This window comes from Limulus polyphemus, unplaced genomic scaffold (genome assembly GCF_000517525.1).
Source record: "Limulus polyphemus unplaced genomic scaffold, Limulus_polyphemus-2.1.2 Scaffold4759, whole genome shotgun sequence".
In the NCBI taxonomy this organism is placed as follows: domain Eukaryota; kingdom Metazoa; phylum Arthropoda; class Merostomata; order Xiphosura; family Limulidae; genus Limulus; species Limulus polyphemus.
Genome location: NW_013670369.1, coordinates 1 through 7,764, shown reverse-complemented (window position 1 = coordinate 7,764; position 7,764 = coordinate 1). Strand labels below are relative to the sequence as shown.

At 35.3% G+C, this 7,764-nt stretch overlaps 1 long non-coding RNA gene across 1 annotated transcript; it reads right to left on the bottom strand.

The window, feature by feature from the left end:
- Positions 1–724: 724 nt before the first annotated feature.
- Positions 725–6,696, bottom strand: LOC106471647. The gene is made up of 4 exons (XR_002613299.1): positions 6,442–6,696; positions 5,068–5,192; positions 3,828–3,926; positions 725–2,864 (listed from the first exon to the last, which is right to left on the bottom strand). It is a non-coding gene; the product is annotated as an uncharacterized LOC106471647 (long non-coding RNA).
- Positions 6,697–7,764: the final 1,068 nt, after the last annotated feature.

The window sequence follows — 7,764 nt, the reverse complement described above, 5'->3', positions numbered from 1 at the left end:
CACGCTTGGGAAAGAGGAGGATAGAAACAAAAAGTCGATTAGATGCATTGTTTTCACAACTTTTAAAATATTGTTGAAAGGAGTAAACTACAGTTTAATTACATGAAATTTACAGTGAAATAATGAAACAATAAAATACGTTTTAGCTAAATGTTCATAAAAAACGAGGTAGTGCAATAGTTTAAAAACTAGTTACAATTATCAATTTTATTACAGAAAGATTCTCGCTATGTTTTCATAAATATTTATTTTAGCGCAAAGCTATACAATAGAATATCTGAGCTCTGTCCATCACGCTTTATATGTTAGCTCTTAGCTTATTTTTTGGCATACTGCAGAGAATATGAAATATATTTGTGTACTATATTATTAAACTATATACGGTCACAAAATATGAGATTGTTGTAGAAAACACACATATGTACTGGTTTTTATTAAGGTTTTTTGCCATCCAACATGAATTTGTTCTGATGATAAAGTATGTTGATGTGTTAATGAACTACAATCAGTTACATGTGGTGCCATCTATTGGGAGAAGATATGTACTCCGAACACAGGTTCAACATAATGCTGTATAGAGCAACCATTGACTGGTTGTTTTGTTGTTGTTAAGCGCAAAGCTACGGAAAGGTCTATCTGTGCTTTGGCCACCACGGGTATTGAAACACGATTTTTAGCGTCGTAAGCCTACAGACTCATTGCTGAGCCATTGAGGGGTGTGGGGGGGGGGGGTGAGCAGGCACTGAGTGTTGTTTGGAATATATATATATCCTTAAGATAAATTAACTATATGCCTATATTTCTACTATGTAAACGGTCTTAACCGTGACGTTACTATCTGTATTCCTTTGTACTTACACTATTAATCTGTATGGGAAGTAATTCACATAACCAGGAGTCCGTTAAACAATATCGTATAACTGTACACGTTAAAATACTTTTATTTGCAAGCTTTCGACCCTTTTACCAGAGCCTTCGTCGGGCAACTGTACATGTACAAAGTTCCTATGATTCTACATAATAGTTTACCTACGTTACGAGTCTTACGCAACAATATCGCATACCTGTTTATTATGTTCAAGTCAGTGGCTTTAACATGTGATGTGAATTTTTGCATTGCCGGTATTCACGAAATACATCCTTTAGTTTTATCACGTGATATTTTGGAATGGACTCAGCATCAATATTAATGACATGTTTATCTCATTGCCATGCTCTACTCACATGTATAAAAATTACAGTATTACCAGACTAACACAGGACCGCAGACATGATCCTGTTACTTTCTGCATCACACGTTTACATTGGGAGCGTATAAACAGTTGGATCTTGTGATCCTTAAATCTATACATCTACATCTAATATCATCACAGTAATACCGAGGTCAAAGACATGATTGCATGACTTGTCATTCACGTATATGATACAGCAAGTCATTTTAACTATGACATCATGTGAATTCATGTATTACGAGTCTAACTTCGCTATGATCGTATCGCGTGATTTTACTTGGTTGTGAGCGCTATGCGTTTCAGAGCATTGTATATCAGTACATGAACTTCTGTATTGCCCTTCTTAGAGTATTTAACTGGTGTTATTCTATATCATGTTACGATAAACACTTTAATAATCACGTGATTAATAAACTACAACAGCATACGTCATTTCGTTCCTTCTTCTTCTTCTTTTTTTTGCTTTTCTTATTGAACTTATTTATTTTGTAAACAGTAGTAAATGCAGTGCAATATCTACATGGTGTATACATAGTCTCTACATAGTGTTTTAAGCAAATGTGCATGGCTCCCTTCTGGCATATCGTGGCACATAAGAGCATATTTCTATAATATAATGTTAAGCCTCATTCCACTACTATTTACTAGTCTATCCCGATGTAAAAATAAGCCTCGTGTTTCGCTTTTCACATAACAATAGGCCTTACACGAGAGTATTGTTACTGTCTAATATAACAATAACTCTGAAATGACAGAATTTCTCATTTCTGACAAAAGATAAGCTTCTCAGAAAGACCTGTTTCCCTTATGATATAATAACAAATCATACATAAAGGTACCAACAACGTTCCACACATTACGATATGACTTACATTAAGGCATGTTTTACACGTGATAGCATGATCAGCCTGACATAAAACATGTTTCACTCCTAACATAGCAATTGTCCTCGTGTGAAAGTACTTCCCCTTTTCTGATATAACAGTAAGTCTCATATGAAGAATTGTGTTCTTTTCTTTAATACTAAACTTAATGTGAAGGCATTGTATAAGCTGACATTACAACATATTTCATTTATCACTTTAAAAACAAAAAACACCAGAAGAGTTGGCTCATTCATAGTAACACGTAATGACACAAGTTTCTTCTGAAAGCATTAACATTCACTTGAGAACACGTTTCCGTGATTTACTTCAGAGGCTAAAAAATCATATATAAGAACTCCATTAAATTTAATCTTACATATAGTTGCACACGAATGCTTGGCTCATTTAATATATTATGACGACCCACATATAGGACATGTTTCACTTTGGAATACATGAAGGCATGGTTCACTTCTCATATTACGTAAGACAAGCCACACTTGAAGGATATGTTGAGCTGAAAGTCATGCCAAGCTTCAATTACCACTGATGGTAGTCAATTTCTACACTCAAACAAGTTGTATGAGGGTGGACACACCAATCAGGCAAACTGTCATGCGACCTTGGTTGATGAAGTGTTTACCAGTGTGTATCTACCCTCAGGGTTTTTGTCACAATATTGGTGGTAGGAACATTCCAGAATCTACTAGGAGGTCGTCTGGATCACCAATGCTGGTATCTATACTCTCAATGGACCTTAAGACCACTGAAACACGAGAAAAGTTAGTATTATTGAACCTAAGTCTTCCGTTATTAAAATATATATAAGAATTGAGTAAAGTTTCTAACACAAGTTTAAAATTACAAAACCAAAGTTTATGAAGTTGCTGGTGGTAATCTTAAGACCTTTCATAAAGAGTACGATAGTTTCTGCCTATTGCTCTAAGCCTACGAATAACTTTAAAGTCCTATCTAATTATGCTAAGTGCGACTGTAACGTCTTACTTAAATTACGCTATTTACCATAGTAGCATCTAAAGTAACTTACAATATGCAGAACCATAGATTTCTAGTAATTTAAACCAATTATAATTGCAATATCTTATGCAGTTTATGTTATGTATAACTGTAAGATCTTATGCAACTTATTTATGTACAATTATATGTAGATCTTATAATGTTGCTACGTAAACTGTAACATCTTATGTAGCTTATTAAATGTACAATTATATGTAGATCTTATAATGTTGCTATGTAAACTGTAACATCTTATGTAGCTTATTAAATGTATAATTGTAACATCTAAAACATGTTTGCTGTAAACCACTACTACAAAAAAAGTATATTGTGTCGTTTGTTTATTTTACTTGTTGCCAGGATCGACTTGTTGAAAATATCATTCTAAGCCCAGTGTAGATAATGCTTTTCACATTTACCAGTACCTTTTCAAAGAACTTAAGAGAGCCCACGGTACTCATTTCAAGATAGTTTTACTGCTGATGACACGAGAACTCAGAAAAAAAGACTTTTTTACTCTACAATTGAAACCACCTCTGAACATCAGTCAACATGTCGTTCTACTACTTTGGAAAATGAAGTATTTTGTAATGTATGGCTAATAGTTCACGCAACTGTGTTTATTGTAAAATCGCGTGAAACTTATAAAGTGCGCAACTAAAAAACTAATGTACCAAACACTGTTTAAAACTGTAAATTTCTATGTACTTACATGATTCTTCTGAGGCAGCTTTGTTGAAGGAGCGAGAGTCTCTGTTTCTATGATGACCCTTTGACCCTTTGTAGACCCTGTAGATTGATCTAGGTTGATCTAAAGCAAATGATAAAATATATTAATTCTAAGTAACGTTCACTGTTTATGTCTGTCAAAAGTTGGTTTACACAAAGAGATGGGTTACATATTATTTACGATACAAAAAATAATGTTTTTTTGTGAATGATCACATATTTATGAAAATACGAATTTGGTGTGATTATGTATTTGATTATTTTATGTCTGAGATACTAAAGCAACTCAGTGAAGTATACGAGGTTATATTATCGATTCCTAAATCAAGGCTTTTTTCCTTGTTTGGTTTATTTACATATACGAGAACAAACTAACCGGTGTGGTTTGTATTTATATGAACTTATGAATGAAAGTAAAGAATACAATGTGTCTACCACACTACATCTGCTATATCCAGTGACTACAAGGCCTTTCGCCATTACCAGGGCTTACCAGGAACAAACTACACTAACTTTATGGTATGTGTCGTATGGAATAGCATGAAATACAAGTTTCATTCTGCAGATGCTCAAATATGCGACGGTTGACAAGAAACATTACCTATCTCTACGTCATGATATAGAATGACAAGGAACATTACCTGTCTCTACGTCATGATATAGAATGACAAGGAACATTACCTGTCTCTACGTCATGATATAGAAAGACAAGGAACATTACCTGTCTCTACGTCATGATATAGAATGACAGGGAACATTACCTGTCTCTACGTCATGATATAGAATGACAAGGAACATTACCTGTCTCTACGTCATGATATAGAATGACAAGGAACATTACCTGTCTCTACGTCATGATATAGAATGACAAGGAACATTACCTGTTTGTACTTCAGGGACTGAAGTAATAAGGAACATTACCTGTTTGTACTTCAGGGACTGAAGTAATAAGGAACATTACCTGTCTCTACTTCAATAATTATAATAGACGGGGGTGATAGGGGGGAATTACTTTTGTCTTCTTTACGGACTAGAGTGAAAATGAGCACTACCTGTTTCTACGTCATGGACTGACATTTTTATTTACTTCCATTGTACAGAATAATAGATAATGTACTGAAAAGAGTCCCCATCTATTCCTACTTCACGGGCTGGAGTTACACGAAACATTATGTATTTCTACTTTATGGATTATCACGGACTGGAATGACAAAGGACATTACCTGTTTCTACTTCACGGATTATTAGGGACTGAACTGACTTGGAAGTTCTTCTACCACTATCATGTCCCGCTAACCATGGGTGTCTAAGAGCTTCGTCAGGAGTCAGACGAAGGTCAGGATCCCATCTACAGAAAAAAAAATACAAGTTATTTCATACTAGACACCGAGTGTAACAACAACATACAGTTTCAATAGTCACATCACACATATATCCATAGGTGCTGCGTCCGATAACTTAATGGTATGTGTCGTATGGAATAACATGAAATACAAGTTTCATTCTGCAGATGCTCAGGTATGTGACGGTTGAATGGATCTGTCGTGGAAGCAACTTGTGTACACGTAACTAGTGCCGCTTTCCACACGGAAATCCTTCTACATTGTGATGAGTTTTGTTGCCTGGAGCACTTGAATAGCTTTTGCCACTGACCTTTTGTGCTCTTGGAATCTCACTTGTTACAAGACTCCAGAGTCTGCTTACCACGGCTAGGATCCGACTTGTTGCAAATCACTTTCTTGATGGTCTTGGTGTGCCAAGTTGATCCATATTCATTTGTTTTCAAATGTCATTAAGTGTAAAGGATATCCTATTCTTGAAAATTTTAAGTCTGTGTTTTGAACGCATCTTTAAGATCTAAATGTATGAATATTTTGAATCGGAAAGGACTGTCTCTAAAGTGAACAATTTTCGATGGCACTACATTATCTATATAAAGCCAAACAATGTCAAAATGTAGTTCTGATGTATACCGTTCCTATTGCGACTTTATATCAGCTGTGGTTGTCACATGACTTGCTGATTTGCATATATGTTTTGGTATAACGCACTCAACCCCGTTTATGTGTTTCAGATGTTTAGTTTTGTAAATAAGTCATCAGCTGGTGGCAGCTCGATATTTCAGGCGGTTATTCTTATGCATAGCAACTGAGGAATGGATATAAACATAACTACTTTCATATTCTCTTTATCTCTTTTTGGTCCTCTTCGCTTAAATAGACCGTTTTCGAAATAAATCCCCCTTCATTAATAAGCTTGCAATAAACACGTGAATATCATGTGCTATTTATTTAAAAAGTCTTAAATATCATTACATATTATTGATGGATGTTGCTTATTAACATCAAATAATATAATTTAAATGTTACTACACAACACTACTACTCACATTGTTGTACATTAACCACATACGTGAAACACTAAACAATAGTGTCATAACATAATGTCAATAAGTGTTACTACATTGTTTTGAGCCATTAGCAACATACTTTGATATAAGCATTAGTGATATAGGTACACATTATTACTTTTCACTATTATCATTGTTCATTGCTGCCTTGCATTATCTTATAAGAACCCAAACTAGAAGAACTTACTCGAGACATTTGTTGAGAAAATCCACAAATCTCTCGTCGCTACAGGTTAAAACTGATTCCAAGTTCTTTGAAGATGGTTTTCTCCTCAAACCTTTACTATTAACGAGGTTTCTGGGGTTACCTTTGGAGTCTATAAATAAAAATACTAATACTTTAAAGCCTGCTACTCACTAATAAAGAACAAAGTAACATTTGAAAAATCACTACTGCTTCACAAATAATTTGTTTTTAAGTGTTGTTGAATAAGGTTATACCTTTAATGTTATATTTTACTTCAACATATCAATATATGTCTATAGAAATAGAAATAATATAGAAATACACAAGCAATACACATGCAAATCACAGAGAATGGCAACTGTAGGTGGAAGTATTAATGGCACAAACATTATCACGAAAAATACAAAATAAAAGAGAGTGAGTTGTACAATGCACTAGTATTCTGTATGTGAGGCCTTTGATTTACAGAGTACGACGCTTTATTTTCATCCTGTCATACAGGGGTATTATTTCATATATCCTGTAGTATTTCCCATAATTTACCTAAATTATCTGTTTGCATTTTAACTGTCTCAGTTTTTACATAAGTTCATCCAGTCTCAAGAATGTTGTTATTGGGACTTCGTGCAAGCCAAGACATGTTGTGAGTGTTCCACTGATTTCTTTACCGTCAAGATATCGTTTCACCACACTTGCTGTATGCTTGATATCATTGAAAAATTGGAAGTTAAATCCCTACCCAATGGGCGATGTTCGTTAGATAATGACATGGTGCCTCAAAATCGGCATGTACTTGTCAGCAGACAAGGTGTAGATCACTAAGTAGTTTCGTATGGTGTTTCTCACACCTTCAAATTCTGTTGGAGGTGAGTATCAGGGAGTAGGACTGGCGTCCTAGTCCGGACACCGGGTGAGCATGTTTCGGTGTGACGGGGATTCGAATCCGCGACCCGCAGATTGCGAGTCGGGTGCCCTAACTACCTGGCCATGCCGGGCCGCTGTGTAGATCACTGACAACGCTGGTTGAGATGTAGCCCTCAAACACGTACTGATTTCCCACCATGCTTCACTGTATACGTGTAAGTTGACTATGATACGATTCTGTTCTCCACCATCGAACAAACTAAATAATTCGAATTCTGTTTCATCTGTAAAGAACACCTTTACTCCCCTCCACTGTATGTGATCGAATGCCCATGTTTTCGAACTACACGCTCACTGAGATCACTTCGTGCTAATATGTTTCATACTGTTACGTCTCCGTTTGTTCATTGATTTTTCCGTAACTTCGTTCCAACGAAACTTTAACGACACAAGTCTTTA